This window comes from Cicer arietinum, chromosome 2, assembly GCF_000331145.2.
Source record: "Cicer arietinum cultivar CDC Frontier isolate Library 1 chromosome 2, Cicar.CDCFrontier_v2.0, whole genome shotgun sequence".
Classification (NCBI taxonomy): Eukaryota; Viridiplantae; Streptophyta; class Magnoliopsida; order Fabales; family Fabaceae; genus Cicer; species Cicer arietinum.
In genome coordinates, this window is record NC_021161.2 from 38,387,936 (window position 1) to 38,409,483 (window position 21,548).

At 29.8% G+C, this 21,548-nt stretch overlaps 1 pseudogene; it reads left to right on the forward strand.

Annotated features, from left to right (window-relative positions):
* The first annotated feature begins 18,468 nt into the window (after window positions 1–18,468).
* Window positions 18,469–19,738, forward strand: LOC101512785 (pectinesterase-like; annotated as a pseudogene).
* Window positions 19,739–21,548: the final 1,810 nt, after the last annotated feature.

Genomic DNA, 21,548 nt, shown 5'->3' on the forward strand with positions numbered 1-21,548 from the left:
AATTTAACTTTGTATTTTCAAAGTACTTATTCATATTCTCTCGAGGACAACTGTAAAATGATAACTAGTGTCACTTTGATTAATAAAAATCTCCCATTCCCCATATTTTTTAAAATAAAAATATAGTAATTACAAGTCTTTATTGATTAATGATCAAACTAAGTAATATGAGAATTTTAATTGACCATCTATATATATATATATATATATATATATATATATATATATATATTGATCATGATCCTCAATATACTGGACACATCAGATATTATCTTTTCTCCTCATCTAATTAAGAGTTCCTAAAGAAACTACAAGTCTAACACATTTTCGATGTTTGTCTCTTTTTGCTATGTGTTTCCGAATTACTACCATTATGTGATAAACCCAACCTAGATCATGGAGGCATGAAGGTTATCGAATTAGGACATCATACTGCTAGGTAAATAGAATCCGAAATAGAAAGAGCACCAAAGCTCACACATTCACAAATGTAAAATCCATATTTTATAATAAATTATTTTATTAATAAAATAAAATAAAATTAATTTGGTAGTAAAAGTGTTAGAATGTTGATAAATTTTGAGATGAATTTTTTTTATATGTGTCTTTTCTATAGTATGATAATTTTATATATATTTGATTTAATCAGTAATATAACTTATGAATATTATATTTTAATTTTTTTTTATTTTTTTTTAAAATAATAGTATTTTAGTGTAAATATTTATATATAAAAAAAAATTAGACGTTTTTAGGTATATGTGCGTGTTGATAATTAATGCAATATTTTTTTGTGTCTTTGACTAATGTTAAATGCGCATTTAATTATATTTAATTACTTCTAATATATCTTATTTTAATTAATTATTTTATAGATAATCATTTTGAATATCATGAAGATTTTAGAAACTATATTTTTATTATAGAAGTGTTAAAATATGTTATTGATGTGAAAATATTGTAAAATAGATATATATTAGTAATTGTAATAATGACTACAAATAAGAGAGTTTTAGTTTTAATGACTTTTTCAAAAAAGTTAATTACTCTAATTACTTTATTTTGAAAAGTATTAGCCTCAAAATAATACGTAATATTTTGAAATTATTATCTTTTCTTATAAAAGGAGAGTAAATTGTTTTTTATTTATTTATAGTCTAAATTACATCCGTGGTCCCTTAACTTAATTTCAAGTAACATTTTAGTCCTTTATCTTTTTTTTTTCGGTTTAGTCCTTTATTCCTAACAATATCAAATAAAGTATGAAAATATGAGTTTATTTGAAGATTTGCGTTACGAATTTGATGAAATCTGTATTATATTGAAGAATTTAACTAATTTTATGAGTTTTAATTGATTTTTTTTTGAATTTTTGTATAAAAAAGGATAACACTGTTGAAATTTTAAAACATAAAATATCGAATTGTCACTTAAAATTAAAATAAAGGACCAAGTCGGGAAAAAAAAGATAAAAGACTAAAACGTTATCTGAGATTAAGTTAAGGGACCATGGATGTAATTTAGCCTTATTTATAAAAAGGCCAAATAGCTTAGCCCATTGGCTTTGAATTGGCTCAGAAGGAACTGTAACGAGATAGATGAAAGTCAGAGACTGAGAGTACGACAACACCTAACAAGAGAAGAGAAAAGACAATTTTAGTATGTAATATTTTTTATTGAGTTTGTTATTTTAACCCCATTTTCCAGAATTTTAGACATTCTCAATTACCTTATAAAGTTTTTCATTTGTAAAACATGCTATTTTATAATGTTCTTTTTTTTTTTGTAAGTTCGATTTGAGTAAACCAACGCTTATATTATCTTATAGAGTGTGCTCTCATATTTTATTTCTGATGTTTACCTAGTTGAGTTGATTAGGGGACAAGGTGTCGAAGGAACAAAGGCTTTTCTTTTGTGGACTCGCATGTGAAAGCGTCGAATTAAGATAAGGGATGACAGAACGTTTGAATCCATGAGTATGTCACTCGTGCAATTAAACCTTGTTAGATCGGTTCCTATGTACCTGTTAGATCGGTTTCTTGTCCGATCTAACATCAAGCGTTGTAATAAATAGTTAATTATTAAATCAACTAAAATGATAGATGTAACTAGTCACATTCAAAAATAATTTATTAGATCGATTGAATTTGAACCAATATAACAAGTCAAATTCAAAATTAATTTATTAGATCGATTAAATTTGAACCAATATAACAAGTCAAATTCAAAATTGATTTATTACATCGGTTAAATTTGAACCAATATAATAAGTCATTCAAAATTGTTTATTTTATCGATGAGTCAATCGATTTAAATAATTAACTTTTTAATTTTTTTTCTTCATAACTTTCACCCCTTACATATGCATCCGCATAATTTCACATATTATCCTATTAACTAGAATTTCTCATTCAACCATAAAACACAAAACTTTATATGGAGCTTTACATTTAAAAATCAATGACAATGAGTCATAATTTTTTTACAAAATCAAAGTTATCAAATTTAGAGCTACATAATATTCACTAATTAAAAAAAACATTATCTTCTATTAACCGTCTAAAGATACTAAAATGATACAACTGCTTCAAGCATTTTTATTAGTTCAAGAATCAAGTTTGCACAACGTTGTCGGACATTCATCATTTTTTCATCTTCGAATGGTTTTGAGTCTCCAAATATCTGAATTATAAACATTGAAATAACAAAGTTATCTAAATCATGTGACCATAAAATCATAAGTAGTTAATTAATACTAACTTTGAAAAAAGCTATCACATACCTGTATCCATGAATCAACAAAGCCACTAGATATAATGTTCAACATATGTATCATAATGTAGTAACCACACTCAAAACCTTTAGGTTGTCTTTGACACTAAAATTGAATATTATATATAAATTATAATGAGTAAATATTATATAGATAAAGACATATAAATTATAATTGAAATTCTATATATATAATCTAAACAACTTACAGTGGGAATGCTCCATGTGAGCTTATTCTTTCTTAATCTTCGCAACTTATTATATTCACCCAAAGCTCTACAAAAATAAAATATTCATTAAAATTGTACTAGACACTTACAAATTGGAAAATGGTTTTCACAAGATTTTTCCTTTTTTGAGCTTCCTTAGCTTTGGAGGAAATGGCCAAACAAGAAAACTACACTCAAGAACAAATTTCCTATTTGACATCCTAAAACACTAGTCAACAAATAAAAGTAAAATTTATCAATTAAAGTTTATAAACACTCATTAGCAAAATTTATTTAATTTCTTTGAATTTGTATCATTTTCCTATTGTTATAGACTTATAGCTAATTACAAAGCACCAATAAATAAAATCAATAAAGGAAAAAAAATTATTGTAGCAAATAAACCACATAGAGATGAATTATATTATTATATTGTTCACTACCTTTAAAGCCGTAAGCCTCTTAAAAAAGTGTTGATATACAATAATGTTGTGCCATCAAGCATGTTCAAAATATATCTTTCACAAAAGCAAAGAATCTAAAAACTCAAATTTTGTGCATTTGCATGTGCCTTAGCATTTCCATTTTGTGCCAACACAATAATGTTTAATTGGATTTGTAGAAGGCCAGCATAGTCATTTCTAAAAAGATCTAAATGTGTATTTGAAATACATATACCGGAAATACAATAAACACTTACAAATTGACGATGTGCATGATATTTTTATTTGGTTTCCATATCAACGAACATAGGAAGACTATAGTATTCTTCTTAGGACAAATAACGAGCAATTGTCAATGACAACTACATTGTGTAAAAAGTTAAAAGTGTTAAGTACATTTATGTTATAAACTTGTAATGGATAAATTATAATAAAATTTTACTTACTTGTTGAGATAAGGTAACAGATAACACTATTTTTGATCCTGCTGCAACTTATTTTGTATGTATTTTTGAGCCTCAATAGAATCACATTCACTCTGAATGAAACATGGATCAATGAATCCATACACGCCACTCTTGCCCAAGTCAATACAAAAGGCGATGCATATATCTAAGATATTAAAATAAATAAATTAAAATAAGTATTTGTTATAAATGAAATTAATGTTTTGACTAATTTTACAAATTAAATGTACTTACGTCAACCATATTTGTATAATAGTGATGCACAACTCTCGAATACCCACACATAACTCCACTATATCGCTTTGTCCAAGAACAAACACTTCACTTCACTTGCAATACCATAGCTGTTACTACCAGAGTATAGTAGAAAGAGTTGCACTTCTATTACTCATATCCTTTTAAATCAAGAGTATACTTTTAAATCTATGAAATGGCATATGCAATGCCTTTTTTCCAATTAAATGACATATGTAATAGGCAAAGTCCTAGATCTTCTAATTTTGTTAATGTAGATTTCAAAAGGATCTTTGAGTGTTGAATATTATTGATGATATTTTTCAGGAAAGAATAACTATTGGAAGAAGCTTTGCAATGTTTAAAAACTACCATATTGATGACAACAAAGAGATGATAGCTATTGGAACCATGAACATAGTGTAAGATTTATGGGTCACATATGTAATTAATTAATAAAGTGTGTTAGGGTGATTATATAATTAGCCAATAAACTAGGGGTCAAATAATATATAATAGTTTATGGCTAAAGAGCATAATAGTTATGAAAATTAATAGTGTAGATACCAGACAGTTTCTAATTTAATGAGGGGCTGAATTGGAAATGCTGCAATTTGGGATATAACTAATAATAGTTATATATATGGGTAATGGTCCCCAAGGCAAACACAACAAGACTATTCAGTTTCAAAACCCTAAAGGAGAAAACTCTCTGGTTCTCTCTATCCCCATCAAGAGAGCAAGGTCTTCAGGGTGTTTTGCTGAGGAAGATCACCCAACCCATTGGCTATATCATCATCATCTCAGGATTTCATTAATGGCAATTCCCACAGGTACGCTTCCGCCTTTGGCTATTCATCATGTAATTGACATGGATTGTTGAGCACAACGTTATTAAGGTTTTTCCAACAATTGGTATTAGAGCCTACCATGTTTAATTCATGATGAAATTCGGTTATTGTCTTTGTTTTAGAATTCAATTTGGGAATTTTGATATATATATTATGGAATCCATATTTTTATGTTTCCGGTTATATTTTTTTTTTGTAATGGTTTGAAGTTGAACACACTGTGATTTTTAAAACCTATTGTCGTTAATAATCTTTGCATGATACAATGCGCTGACATGATCCCTATTTGGTGTGGTGTGATGGTTACACATATCCTTGGGGATTAGTTGTTACTCTTTCTGTTTTGTTCCCTTTCGCATACAAGAATTTGCAAATGCAGAAGGGCAAAGATGTGTATCTTGTGTTATTATATTGAATTCTGTTTTAGTTTTATTAACATTTGTTTGAACTCCGTTAGTGAAAGCGACATGAATTTTTTTTGAGAACCTTGTTAATAAATATTGATGAAACTTCGTGCCTTTTTGCATTATTATCCTCTAATAATGTACTTCATAAGAGAAATAAATTACATATTATTTTTGTTTATACTAATCATCGATTGAACTTCAAATATCTTCGAGTACTAACATTATGTACTGGCTGAGTACTAACATTGCAAAATGTTCTTCAGTACAATTTTTAACGTGTTTGTTATTTTAATTTCATGGCTAAATTAATTAGCTTCAATATTTTTTAAATATTGTTTTATTTGGATATAATAAATATATGTTCAAGTCAAGTTTGACATTTTTGAATGAGTTAATTAAAACTTGACGTCGCCAAAGTGACCTCTCTTGTCTAAATTGCTCGTGAAGAGTGTCAAATGGCTGTGTATATGTTTATTCATGCGGGTATTGACCGGCCCAAAGGAAGGTTAATATTTGGCAGAATTACATGGTACACCTGCGATGATAAATGTGTGACAATTATTTGGTATACATGTGAGCAGTAAATCGGCCCAAAGGAAGGTTTATTGTTTGACATGTCTTATTGTCAATATTTGATCGTTGCAACAAGAGTACCACTAGCAGTTGGTGTTACTGTCCAAAGACTTGACATCAATGGTGCACTGGGTATCTTGAGATGGGTTAAATTCCATGATTTGAACATATGTATTTATTTATTTATTGATTTATTTTCCTATAATGTGAGTTTCTAAGTTTCGTTCTTTATTTAATTCACAGCATCGGTTGCTTCCATATCTGCAAATTTGAGTTCTATTCCTGTCCTTAATGGGACAAATTTTAAGGAATGGAAAGAGAACATTTTGATTGTTCTTGGCTGCATGGATCTAGACCTTGCATTAAGAATTGATCGACCCTCTACTCCTAAGGACTCTAGTTCTTCTGAAGAAAAATTAGAGTATGAGAAATGGGATTGCTCAAATCGCATAAGTCTTATGATCATAAAGCGTGGGATTCCTGAAGTCTTTAGAGGTGCTGTCTCGGATGAGATAGATACAGCTAAAAATTTCCTTGCTGAGATGGAAAAACGCTTTGTAAAAAGTGATAAGGCTGAAACAAGTTCTTTGCTTCAGAATTTAATTTCCATGAAGTATCAAGGCAAGGGAAATATAAGATAGCACATTATGATGATGTCCAACATTGCTTCTAAGCTTAAAGGTCTAAAGCTTGAGTTGTCAGATGACTTACTCATTCATTTAGTATTGCTGTCTCTTCCTTCGCAATTCAGTCAGTTTAAGGTGACTTATAATTGTCAAAAGGAGAAATGGACTCTTAATGAGCTCATTTCATTATGTGTGCAAGAAGAGGACAGGCTGAAGCAAGATAGGACTGAAAGTGCTCACTTTACTAGCATCTCTAGAGACAAGGGCAAAAGGAAAAGAATTGAGGAGCCCAAGAACAAAGCTGCTGCTAAGGGTTCAGAACAAAAGAAGCAGACTAAGGATAACAACTGCTTCTTCTGCAGGAGTTCTGGACACGTGAAGAAGGATTGTGCCAAATATCACGCTTGGCGTGTTAAGAAAGGTATGATTCTGTCTTTGGTCTGTTCTGAGGTTAATTTAGCTTCAGTACCTGGAAACACTTGGTGGTTAGACTCTGGTGCAACTACTAACATCAGTGTTTCAATGCAGGGTTGCCTGAACTTCCGAAAGCCTAGCGATACTGAAAGATGCATCTATGTAGGAGATGGGAAGAAGGTAGAAGTTGAAGCCATAGGAAAATTTAGATTATTATTAAGTTCCGGTCATTATTTGGATTTAAAAGACACATTTGTTTTAAAAGACACATTTGTTGTACCGTCATTTAGACGGAATTTGATCTCTATTTCTTATTTGGACAAATCATGATATTATTGTTCATTCGGGAATAAAGAATTTACTTTGTCTTTAAATTCGAATGTTGTTAGAACCGGTTTACTTTCTGGTTATGATAATCTTTATTTGTTGGAAACTGTGGCTAACTACAATGAAACCTTGAATGTGGAATCACGTGGTACTAAGCGGAAAATTGACAATTTCAATTCAGGAGTGCTTTGGCACAAAAGTCTAGGTCACATCTCTAAAAATAGAGTTGAACGACTTGTGTCAAATGGAATTTTAGATTCCATTGACTTCACAGACCTTAACGTTTGTGTAGCATGCATTAAAGGAAAACAGACTAAAGATAAGAAATTAGGCGCATATAGAGCTACAGACGTCTTAGAATTGATACATACGGACATCTGTGGGCCATTTCCAACTCCTTCTTGGAATGGTCAACAATATTTTATATCATTCATAGACGATTACTCTAGATATGCCTACCTTTACCTAATTCACGAAAAGTCCCAATCAATAGACGTGTTCAAATCCTTTAAGGCAGAAGTTGAGAATCAACTTAATAAAAGAATTAAAAAGGTCAAATCTGATCGTGGTGGTGAATACTACGGCAGATATGACGGTTCAGGTGAACAACGTCCGGGACCATTTGCCAAATACCTAGAGGAATGTGGAATCGTCCCACAATACACTATGCCGGGGTCACCCAGCATGAATGGTGTAGCTGAAAGACGAAACAGGACTCTTAAGGATATGGTAAGGAGTATGATTTGTCATTCCACCTTGCCAGAGTCACTCTGGGGAGAGGCATTAAAAACAGCAGCATACATTCTTAATAGAGTACCAACTAAGGCAGCGGCTAAAACACCTTATGAGCTTTGGATTGGGCGTAAGCCTAGCCTGAAGCACTTTCATGTTTGGGGATGTCCAGCTGAGGCAAGGCCTTATAGGCCGAATGAAAAGAAATTTGAACCCCGAACAATTAGCAGCTATTTTATAGGGTACTCAGAAAAATCAAGGGGCTATAAATTTTATGATCCTAATTTGAGAACAATTTTTGAGACGGGAACGGCAACGTTCTTTGAGGATATTGAGTTTGGGGGGAAGATTAAGGTTAAAGATTTTGTCTTTGAGGAAGAATCTGTAACAATTCCAGAACTGATTCTTCCACCAATTGACTTTCCCATTATTGAACAAACTCAAGATGATCTGGTTGTTCAGGAAGAACAAAATCCAGATCAAATTCAAGATCCTCAAGAACAAGTGCCTCAAGAGCCAGCTCCATTGCGGAGATCCACTAGAGAAAGGAAAAATGCTATTTCGGATGATTATGTAGTATTTATCAATGAGGTAGAGGAAAATGTTGGCATGACGGAAGACGACCCAGTCAACTTTCATCAAGCCATGCAAGATTCTCGTTCAGATAAGTGGATCGAAGCAATGAATGAGGAGTACAAGTCTATGCAAGACAATTCAGTTTGGGAACTTATCCCATTACCTGAAGGAAAGAAACCCATTGGTTGCAAATGGATTTTTAAAACCAAGCGGGATTCCAATGGTAATGTGGAGAGATATAAGGCACGTCTTGTAGCTAAGGGTTATACTCAAAAGGAAGGGATTGATTATAAAGAGACTTTCTCTCCGGTTTCATCGAAGGACTCTTTAAGAATAATCATGGCTCTTGTTGCTCACTTTAATTTGGAGCTTCATCAAATGGATGTAAAAACAGCTTTTCTCAATGGCGACATTGATGAGACGATCTATATGGTGCAGCCAGAAAACTTTGTGTTGGGAGACCCAAAGAATATGGTGTGCAAACTAAGAAAATCCATTTATGGGCTAAAACAAGCTTCTCGTCAATGGTACCATAAATTTCATCAAGTAATTCTCTCATTTGGTTTTGAGATGAATACAGTTGATGATTGTGTGTATCATAAGTTCAGTGGGAGCAGACATATTTTCCTGGTCTTGTATGTTGATGACATACTGCTTGCCACTAACGATATAGGCATGTTGCACGAAACTAAGAAATTTCTATCAAAGCATTTTGAGATGAAAGATCTTGGTGACGCCTCTTTTGTATTAGGAATTCAGATACACCGAGACAGATCTCGAGGTATTCTTGGATTGTCACAAAAGAGCTATATCGATAAGGTTCTCAAAAGGTTTGGGTTACAGGATTGCAAACCAGGGGACACCCCAGTTGCTAAGGGAGACAAGTTTAGTCTCAAACAGTGCCCTAAGGGAAGTTTGGAAATTCAAGAAATGCAAAAGATCCCTTATGCTTCAGCTGTAGGGAGTCTTATGTATGCCCAAGTATGTACGCGTCCAGACATAGCGTTCATAGTAGGGATTTTAGGCAGATATTTAAGCAATCCAGGTCTTGACCATTGGAAAGCAGCCAAGAGGGTCATGAGATATTTGAAGAGAACAAGAAACTACATGCTCACATATAGGAGGTCAGACCAGTTAGAGATCACTGGGTACTCTGACTCGGATTTTGCGGGATGCCAAGACAGCTTAAGATCAACTTCAGGCTATGTCTTTCTGTTAGCTGGTGGAGCAGTTTCTTGGCGTAGTGCCAAGCAAGGTCTTACTGCCTCATCAACCATGGCAGCAGAATTCGTAGCAATTCATGAGGCATCTGACCAGGGCATTTGGCTGAGAAATTTTGTCACAGGGCTGCAAATAGTTGAAGGGATTGAAAGACCACTCAAGTTGTATTGTGACAATAGATCAGCAGTCCTGTATTCTAACAATAATAGGAGCTCAACCAAGTCAAAGCACATTGACATTAAGTTCCTAGTTGTTAAAGAGAAGGTACAAAGTGGACAGATATCCATAGAACACTTAAGGACAAACTCCATGATTGCGGATCCACTCACTAAAGGTCTACCACCCAAGGTCTTTCATGAGCACACTGCTCACATGAGTGTGCTACAGCTTGAGGAATCTTGATTTTAGTGGGAGTTTCGTCCATTATGTAATTCATGTTCTATGTTTAATTGTAAAGTACAAATACATTGTATTTGGACTTTCTGATCAGAAATAAAGTTTAAAGTATTCAGTTTTTGGTTACTTTGTACATTTAAGTTATGGTATGATCTCATTCGATAAAGTAGGACCAGTTGAAAATTGACATGCATTGACCAACTTCATGTAATTTTCATGCTACACTTTTCATAATGGGTCTATGTCATTTAGTTGTGTCAGTACGGGTGATCATTGATGGGTTTAGTTATGCTTATTATGACGAAAGCCTCTTTGGTTCCATGTGCTGATATGATTAATGGACGGGACAATTTGGATTATACTCAAGGTAATTATAATGACATTTTTGACGTCATAAAGTCTAACACACTCCTAAGGATACATGTGTGACCAGTGGGAGATTGTAAGATTTATGGGTCACATATGTAATTAATTAATAAAGTGTGTTAGGGTCATTATATAATTAGCCAATAAACTAGGGGTCAAATAATATATAATAGTTTATGGCTAAAGAGCATAATAGTTATGAAAATTAATAGTGTAGATACCAGGCAGTTTCTAATTTAATGAGGGGCTGAATTGGAAATACTGCAATTTGGGATATAACTAATAATAGTTATATATAGGGGTAATGGTCCCCAAGGCAAACACAACAAGACTATTCAGTTTCAAAACCCTAAAGGAGAAAATTCTCTGGTTCTCTCTATCCCCATCAAGAGAGCAAGGTCTTCAGGGTGTTTTGCTGAGGAAGATCACCCAACCCATTGGCTCTATCATCATCATCTCAGGATTTCATTAATGGCAATTCCCACAGGTACGCTTCCGCCTTTGGCTATTCATCATGTAATTGACATGGATTGTTGAGCACAACGTTATTAAGGTTTTTCCAACAAAGAGACCCTGCAAGTTGTCTTTTTGATACAACATGGGTTAAGAGAAAAAGGAAAACAATTGTCATTTGTACTTGCATTTACTTGATTTTGTCTTTTTTGTAAGTGGTAGAACAAAGATAATGTTCTTTTTCAAAAATGTGGGTCAACACATGTATATCAAAGTGTGAATTGACTTGCTCATATTGGTCTAAATGAAATTTAAAAACAATATTAGAACTGAAGATAGATCAATCAAAACCTTTATGACAAATTTCTTTATTTGATACCAAAATGATATTTCACTATCTTCCAATTAAGCTTGTTTGTGCAATATGAATGCATTATTATTGAAATGACTTAAACTACAAAATTAATCCTTGTCAGTTTTTGAATTGACTTACAATCACACACACAATTCACTTCATCCACAAAAACAATCAATATTACTTTTACTACATGATCAATTATTGACATTTGTGGTATAAAAATAATCATATTTTCAGGACCATTTTCTCGTTCGGTTGTGAACTGTAATGCTGGATGCAAGACTGCAGCATCCAACATTGTAATGTCAATTGCAGTCATGTTGACATTGTTGTTCTTGACACATTTGTTCTATTACACTCCTCTTGTGGTATTAGCAGCTATAATTGTATCTACAATGCTTGGCCTTATAGATTATGAAGTAGCCATCCATCTGTGGAAGGTCGACAAATTCGATCTTTTGGTATGCATTAGTGCATATATTGGTGTTGTCTTTGGCAGTGTTGAAATTGGCTTAGTCATAGCAGTATGTATTAATGACCTCTTTGTTCTCCCATTTCTAAGTTTGATATACATGTTTGTGAAATTAATATGTTTTTCCTAATGTATATTTAGGTTGTGATATATGTTCTTAGGATACTGCTATTTATTGCAAGGCCAGTGACATTTGTTTTAGGAAACATTCCAAATTCTGTAATATACAGAAATGTTGAGCATTATCCAAATGCAAGCCGTGTTCATGGAATACTAATTCTAAAGATTGATGCACCAATTTACTTTGCCAATGCAAGCTATTTAAGAGAAAGGTAAACTACTTTATAATTTGGATTTTTTTTCTCTATCATGTAAACTTTTTGGCCTAGAATAATTGTGACATACAAGATAATTGTTATTATTATTCATAGGATCACAAGGTGGATTGATGAAGAGGAAGATAGAATTAAAGCTATAAGGGAGACAAATTTGCAGTATGTTATAATAGATATGAGTGGTGAGTAATCACCTTTTGGGATATCTTAATTAATTAAGGATTTAATTTATATACGGTGTTAGTGTAGACAAAATTTAAAATGTCAATCAATCATAACTACCAAATCCATGAAACAATTAAGAAAATTACGATAAATCCATATTAGAGGTTAGTGAGTCTTAAAATTTAAGTTTGAAAAAAACTCTACTATGATATTTTACTTATTTAATTAAAAACTACATTTTGTATGAAAATCTTGTCAGAACTAATAAGGTTTTAGTATTATATGAAGAAATTATAGTTAAATTATTTTTATTGAATTTGCATTGTTTTATTTGAGAAATAAAGTTTGGAGTGTTCCATGTGTACGTTATGAAATATGATATCATAACTTGCAGTATACCATATTTTAGTGTTTAATGAAGTTGTTAAAGTGGTTAATGAAATACATCCTTACAAAAGTATTCCTTCCTTCTCATCCCAATAAATATATGTATATGTGAACAGAAAATACAATATCTCCTGTTTGTGTTAAAAGTGTGTATTTATAAAACTTTACCCATAATATTGATTGAAAAATATTGAATTATTTAATTAGATTGAAAATCCATTGAATCCAAATTGGCCAATTATATATCTTAACAATAATTTAAATTATTTACTACTCGTTTGAAGTACCTTTTTTGAACATTATTTAATTAGATTAAATCCAAATTAGCTTACTAAGTATCTTAATTATGATTAAATTATTCTCTTTTAAAATATAATTGTACTTTTTATTCTAATTTTTCCAAAACATTGTATAGGGTATTATATCTAAAAATATAAATAATTGATTTTTTTTCTAAATAAAATAATTTTTTAACATGAGAATAACTGTTTTTGTTTAACATATAAATTATGCCGGAGGTAGGATAAGAATAGAGTGTTCAACTATTTTTTCAAAAGATAGACATAATATTTTGGAAAATATATTTAGATTATACATGCAATATGACTCTTTATTGTAGATAATGGGAAACACAGCTTATTGTATTTTTTGTCCTTTAAATATAGGAGAAATCTAGTTTAATTCTTGGAATTTTTTTTGTTATTATATTATATTTTAATTTTTTTGTTATTATCTTTCAATATTTTTTAGTGCTTCATCATGGTTTGATTGGTATTTACATATTTGGTACTAATATCAAAGGAGGAAATTCAAGCCTCACCACATTAATAACATTTACGTTTTGTTACTAAATCCTTTTCTATCTTAACAACGCACATCACTTTGGTTGGTTTTGTTTTATTTCTCAAGCTACTCATCAATGTTTTGAATGTTAAAATTAAAGTAGATAAGCCAACTTTATCCCGATTAAAGTAAATATAATTCTCAAAATTTTAATTTGTCTCATCTCTAAATTTGTGATTTATTTTTGTTGATAGAAGAAGGAGACGAATCCGAAGATGGTGTGAAAGACTGAAAGTAGTATTACACGAAGATAAAAAAACATGACCATTTTTTATGGAATCTAGTTATTTTACAATTTCTTTATTTTAGTTTTAACTTTTTTAAACAATTTTGTAACATGTAAAGTAAAATAATTACATTTAATCCAAATAATGCATTGTCAATTTGACACATCATGAATGTATGTATTCTATTAAAACTAAGTTGATTTGAAGAACTATAACACTTATTTATTTTGATGATAACAAAAATTACTTTTTGTAGGAACAATTTAAATTACTAAAGTTTTTATTTAAGGGTGTAGTTCTCTGATCACGAAATTTTAAATGATTTTATGCTGCATTCTTTGATGTTTGGATAAGATAAATCAACATCACGATTTTGCTTTAAAAATCATATTTTTTAGTACGATGAATGCACCTTGAAACACGCATCTAGTGATTTTGTTGTTGCAAGCAATGATTTGCATAGTCTTACTTCGATAATTGTGACAAACATTTGATTAGTATGCATTTGATAATTATGTCAAATATTTGATTGTGTGACTTTGATAAAAAGTCAATGCTCAGATAAAAAGTCAACATTCTAATGGAAAGTCAATGCTATGATAAAAAATCAACACTCTAATGGAAAATCAATGCTCTAATAAAAAGTCAACACTATGATAGAAAATCAAAATCAAATTTGTTTATCATATGCCCAACATCTTGAATTTGTTGTCTGTTTGAAAATTTATGTGACATACTATGATCATGGTATCGTAAATCAACCGTGATAAACTAATTTTTGAATCGATTAAATACCATGAAATAATTTTCTAAATTAACATATCCTAATAAACTTCTTAGAATCAAATGAATCATGAGATATTATTTTAATATCATTGTTTACTCTTTGACTTTGGCTCTATTTGGTTAAAATTAGATGATAGCTTTAAAGTTAATGACAGTTTGGTAAAATTAGTGTTTCAATTAGCTTAAAAATATAAAATGATATAAAAATATATTCTAAATTAAAAATTATTTGTTTGAATATAATGCTTAAATTATTTTAAAAGTAGTGATATAATTTTTTGTATTAATTTAAAATTTATTACTATGATATTTTTTTTATTTAGCTGTTTATTTAATTAAAATTAAAATAAATAATTATTTACTTTAAAATATTAATTATTTCAAAATTTAAATTATTTATAAAGAATTTAAAATTAAATAAAATAAGTTATTTATTAATCTGATATATTTTATTTATTTATTTAGCTAGTTATTTATTTTAGATTATAATAAACAAATTATTTTCCTAAAAATTTATTTATTACAATTATTTCAAATTTTAAATTATTTATAAAAATGTTAATATGTGTGTATGTATGGTGCATTTATTTTTTTGTTTGGCACATAATTACTTAGAAAATTTGATTTCATGTCCACACATTTTGACCCCCACCTCCCGAATTTTTGAAAAATCTAATTTTATCCTTATCATTGAAAATTTGTGGTTCTATTGTGAAATTTCTGATTTGTGAAAAAAGAAAGAAAAAAAATGTACATACAGATATAAAAAAAATGTACATACTACAAATTTTGAAAAATGTAAAAAACTTAGAATTTTTTATTTATACCGACAATAAGTTATTGTAGCATTGACCGTTTATATAAGGAAAACTTTTAATGGGCGTCAACCTTTATTCCTTTCACATTTCATTTTTTGTTTGTGTATAAAAAAAATTTAATGAGTCTTTATAAAAGGATTTACTTTTAAATAGCGGAATTAAACTCGTGTGAAATCTAATACCTTATTTTTTTACCCAACCATTGCATTCTTCACATGTTTTAATGAATTCAATTCAATTCATATTAGAGTGTGTATTAATGGCATAATCATGATTTCAAAGGCAAATTAAAGTGGGTTTGCTTCTCAGCCGTGTGTTTTCATTATGAAAAAAAAGGTAAATCTTTATATTTTATGATGGAACTTATTGATACACGCTGAGCTAATTAAAGAAAGATAATGTGTATTTATGAAAATTGTGAGTGAGAATTGTAACATTGTATGGTGCCAAATATTCCATTCCTAGCTAAAAATATATAATAAGAAGAATGAATGCTAGTTACACGTTAAGATATAATTGTTCTCTTAATGAATAACATATATGATAATTAACATGATGCTTGCTAAAAAATGCGAAGGAAATATTACGTATTCAAATTAGAGTTAATTGATTCACACTAATTATTTAATAATTTCAAAAAAAATTTAACAGAAATTGTATAATAATATTTGAAACTAACTAATATGGTATTATTCAAAAAAAAAAAAAAAACTAATATTGAATAGAATGTACATGTGACTAGTATTAATTTATACAATTAATTAATATTTAGCATGATCGTGGAGAATATTCATGTACCAATTTTTGCATGCTTGACCAAATAAAACCTCCATACTTCTCTATAAATAAAACCTCCAGGTTTACTCTACAATTAAGTCAAACAAATTTACTATTTACAATCATCTCTATTTCTTTTAATTTTTATTTTGAATATGTATCATATACATTATTTCAATTTTTAAGGAGCTTTGTTTTGTTGGTGCAGATAAACTTTTATTTGGATCTGAGCTATTCGCATCAATTCATTCATTTCATTTCATTTTCATCTTCATCTTCATCTTCATCGGGTATTGACACTACAAAACTTAAATGTAATGTGATACATATTTTGAAATAGTGTTTTTCTACAAGATTGATACTAGTAGTACTAATTGATAAATAAAAAACTAATTGGAATTCATTTATTGAGATATTTTAAAACTATTATTTTACCTACATTCAATCATATTAGACTGTGTAGACATTTTTTGAAATATTTTAAAAATTGACATAATAAAATGGTATTAGATTTATGAACACAAAAAATTACATTATCAATGGATATAGTTTCTTAGAATACTTGTGTGGATCAAAACATTTGCATGAAAAATTATGTACCATAAAAGTAAATTCATATTAAATTTACTTTCATCATATTGTTTTTTACAGAACTATTATAATATTGTTGATTAAAAACAATTTTAGCAACTAAAAAAACTCTATCATAAAATGTATGTAATAGTTAGTCTGAAATTAATATGATTTGGACTATAAAACAAATAATATGAACAGACTAAGTTGTTCACTAAGATATTGTGAATATATACTATGATATTATATTGGTTATAGGGCTTGTACTCTTATCTTATTGACATAATCTTCAATATTATGTTAATGATAATATCTAACATAATAGTCATGTAAAAAATAAGCATTTAAAATGATTTAGAATAAAATATACATATATTAGAAAGAAAAAAAAGAAAAAATTATAATATTTTTTCTACTCATTTAATTTAAGAATATTTTAACATTTCTAACATTTAAAGATGAGTTGATTGTGTGACCAAACTATGTAACTCGTACTCAAAATAAAGTTTTGAAAAGTAACGAATTCAAAATGGAAGGTTTCAACCATATAATGTAAGAGTTATATGTTATGTAATCAGAATCAAATCAGATATTGAAGCAGGTCAGAGCTTAAAGGTTTGATCAGAGTTGGACTGGGATCGAACCGAAAATAGTTACATCTTTTAATTTTAAATTTAAATAATACTTAAAGTAATAATAAACTAAAAAAAAAACATAATATCCATCACTTCAAACCACTAAAAATTAATTTTATTAATTTCTTTAGTATTGGATAGTGAAATAGAAAAAAATTGAGATTAAATTAAGCCATGAAAAGATATTATTAAAAATATAGAGGAGACAAATGAGAGAGAATCAAGGAGATCTATTATATTTTATTTATTTTTACATTTTTTACAATTTTTTAATGATAATTATTATTGATTTTTTCTACAAAATGATAAAATAAAAAGATTTAATTAATAATTTATGTTAAGTTAAATATTAATTAAAACTACATAGGCAAATTATCATAATATTAAGCTACTCAAAGTTTGTCAAGGATTAGGCTATTAGTCCCACAATGCAATATATAGGTAAGGATTACAAAACATACTAATATAAATATAAATTAGTGTATACTATCCAAAATACAAAATAAGATTAGTGTGTACTACTACGGCATTTTTTTTTAAAAAAAATTGTTTAAATTTTATAATAAAAATTAAGAGAAAAAAAAATTGGTCCAACCAATAAAATCGGTTAGATCGTTGGTTGAGACCATTTTTTTAAATTTTTTTCGATTCATCGATTTTTTTTCAGTTCACTTGTTATTCAATCGGTTAGATCGTTGTTAAACTCAAGTCCCAAGTCCTATTTTCAATCTAATCTGTTGAACCAATCGATGGAGTCTATTTTTATTACCTTAGTTACATGCATGAATTAATTGTGGACTTATATAATGTACACCTAAAAGTTTATTACAAAATTTATAAATTCATTTATTAACAATTTAGTTTAAAATTTATAAATTCACTAAAATTATTTATTAAAATAGTAATTTTTTATTTTCAGAGGGTCAAATTCATCAATGACTTAACTAGTTTTGTAGAAATCACTAATAGATTGAAATTCATCAATTGCTTATAAAGTTGTCTAATTCTCGATGAAATATTGCAGCATGGGATCCTTAAACAATTTAGCTTACTCAAAACGACTCTTCTTTCTACCAATTTTCATGTTAGTTGTCCCCACCTTCCTAGTAGTGGCAAGGACCTATGGTGAGAATAAGGTGGTTGCATCAATGCACAAATATCAACATCTTTTTGAGCTAGATGACAACGGTTATCCAAAGTGGTTTTCAACGCATGATCGTATGTTGTTGTCCCAGCTCCAAGAAGGAGATTTGGTTCAACCCAATGTTATAGTGGCTAAAGATGGTAGCGGTCAATTTACAACGATTACTGAAGCTATCAACTCATACCCTGATAATTATCAAGGTAGATACAATATATATGTGTGAAAGCTGGTATCTATGAAGAGTATATTACTATTGATAAGAGCAAAAATAATATTTTCTTGTACGGTGATGGTCCTACAAATACCAAGATCACCGGAAGTAGAAATCAACATCAAGGACTTTTATCAACGCAAACAGCCACATTTTGTAAGTTATGCAAAATTTGGTAGATATTTGTTTTGGTACATCTAATTAACCTTATGCGAATTAGATTTTTGATATTAATGAATATGTGCTTGAAGCCACCTTTGGTGAAGATTTCACTGCAATGTCAATTGCATTTGAGAACGCAGCTGGTCCCGAAGGTGAGTCAGCAATAGCGCTTTTGGTTGAAGGTGATCGATCATCATTCTTCAATTGTGCATTTCTTGGTTACCAGGACACGTTGTGTGTAAGCAAAAACCGTCAATTCTACCGCAATTGTGAGATATATGGAACCATTGATTTCATTTTTGGTGAGTCGACTACCTTGATACAAAACTCGAAGATCCTTGTGAGGAAGCCCTATAAAAAACAATATAATGTTATAGTGGCAGATGGCACGTACCAGAGCATGTCCCCTACTGGAATAGTCATCCAAAATTGCTTCATCATGCCAGACCCTGAACTCTTACCTTATTTATCAACAGTGAAGACTTATTTGGCAAGACCATGGAAAGCATATTCAAGGGTTGTCTTCATTAATAATTACATTGATGATTTTATTCAACGAGATGGGTTTATAATTTGGCACTATGATACTCCGAACACTGAAAACTCTTACTTTGCTGAGTATGGCAATAGTGGACCTGGTGCCGATACTACATCAAGGGTAAAATGGGCAAAAGGTCTCATTACTCAAGATGAGGCTGCTAGATTTATCGCTGACTCGTGGCTTGATGCTAGCACTTGGTTGCCTTTCACCAACATTCCTTATGATTCTTGCTTTTAGCCTTCAATTAATTAATTATTAGGCGTATGATGTTTTTGTTTTTCATTTCAACTATAATTAATTTATATTTTCAGTTTAATTCTTCAAGATACGGTATGGCTCGATACGGTAATAATATACTATTAAAAACATAGATCATTGGAGAATATTTATAAAGAAATAGACATTGACTATACTACCCGTTAATAAAACTATAATGACACTTGTGACCGCAAATTTTTTCCAAATAATGTAAAAATATAATTATACCTATGATCATAAATTAACGAAACATATTTGTGATCATAACGGAAGTGTTAATACTTGTGATCTCTGTTTACAAAATGCATTTTTAATGATAACAAAAGTTGTTGATATACTTGTGATTAGAATTTTTAAAATTTTATTTTAATTTTTATTGTAAAATTTATTGTTTCGCATGTATAATAAAAATAGATTAAAAAAAAAAAAGAGATAATTTTTAAGAGGATTGATAATGTAAGTTTTAAATTTTTATCTCAAGAGTAGTTTGTTTGTTGCAAAATAAAAGTTTTAGACTTAGAAAATATAAATTTAATAGACTTGAGTGAACTTAAAAATGGTTGAAAAAATCTTGATATGGAAACAATTCATTTATAAAATGTTTTTTTAGGTAATTATGTTGAGGCAATAAATCTTGTTAGGGAAAAACGTGTACAAATATTTATAGTCTAAAAGTTAATATAAAATGATTATTTCCATCACGATTGAGGATTAAAGATTATCCACAATTATTGAAAATACAATTTTTTATCAAAATAAAAAGGATAAACATTTTGGGTTTTTAATATAAATTTAAATGCCATTTTGTAAAGTAAGAGTATTGAAATTGACTAAAATTGAAAGACCTAGAGTTGGTTTGAAATGGTTTAAAGAAAAATTATTATTCAGCAAACGAACCAAAAACATAATTGCGCCACAATCTAGGGATTAATAAGCCAAAAGAACGCCACAATCTAGGGATTGATAAGCTGAAATAAAGCGTAACAAAAATAATGTTCCAAAATCTCTTTGAATAAAATTAAGGTTTGCCTTTTACAGTGGCACCTCCTTACAAGTTCTCTAAATTAGACTCAACTCAAATTTTTACAACTAGACCCAAATTTTCTTATAAATTCAGTCTACTACTTATTCCTTAATATCTTCAATTTGGATTAAGCAATTGACTATCTTGAACTTCAATTCTTCATGAGTTATACTTGCTTCAAATAAAGTGACTATCATGTTATTTACAACATCGTTTGCCTTATTTGATCTTGATTATACTTTATATGTCCTCATCACATTGCCTTAAGGTTTTGGATGGAGATGTGGTGTAGATGTCACTTAGGATCCTAAATGCTTAGCTCATTGCTACTTTGGGCCTTCACTGGGACTCCCCCAATAAGACATTTACCACATTTTTAGTAAATGTGGTACTTAACCACTCACACTTGAACCCAACAATCTCTCCATCAAGTGTGAGTCACCTACAACACTAGATTTGATCCACACTAGGCTCTCTCACACTCGTTCCCCCACCAAGCTGCATTATGGCTCTAATACCACTTGTTGGAGAGTCTTGGGGAGCGCCAAGAGTAGTTTACATCAAACTATTGCTACATCTAGTTCTCTCCTTACAGAGTAATTTTGCCTCAGCACAATCAATGACTTAATCCACTATAATTCAATAGCAAACAAGTATTATTTACTTTGCCTCTTCATGCTCTGAATATTCTTTTGTTTCTTCTTTAGGCTATACCATTAGAAAAATTTCTAGTCTTCTCAACCTTTTGGAAAACTTCTTTTGACG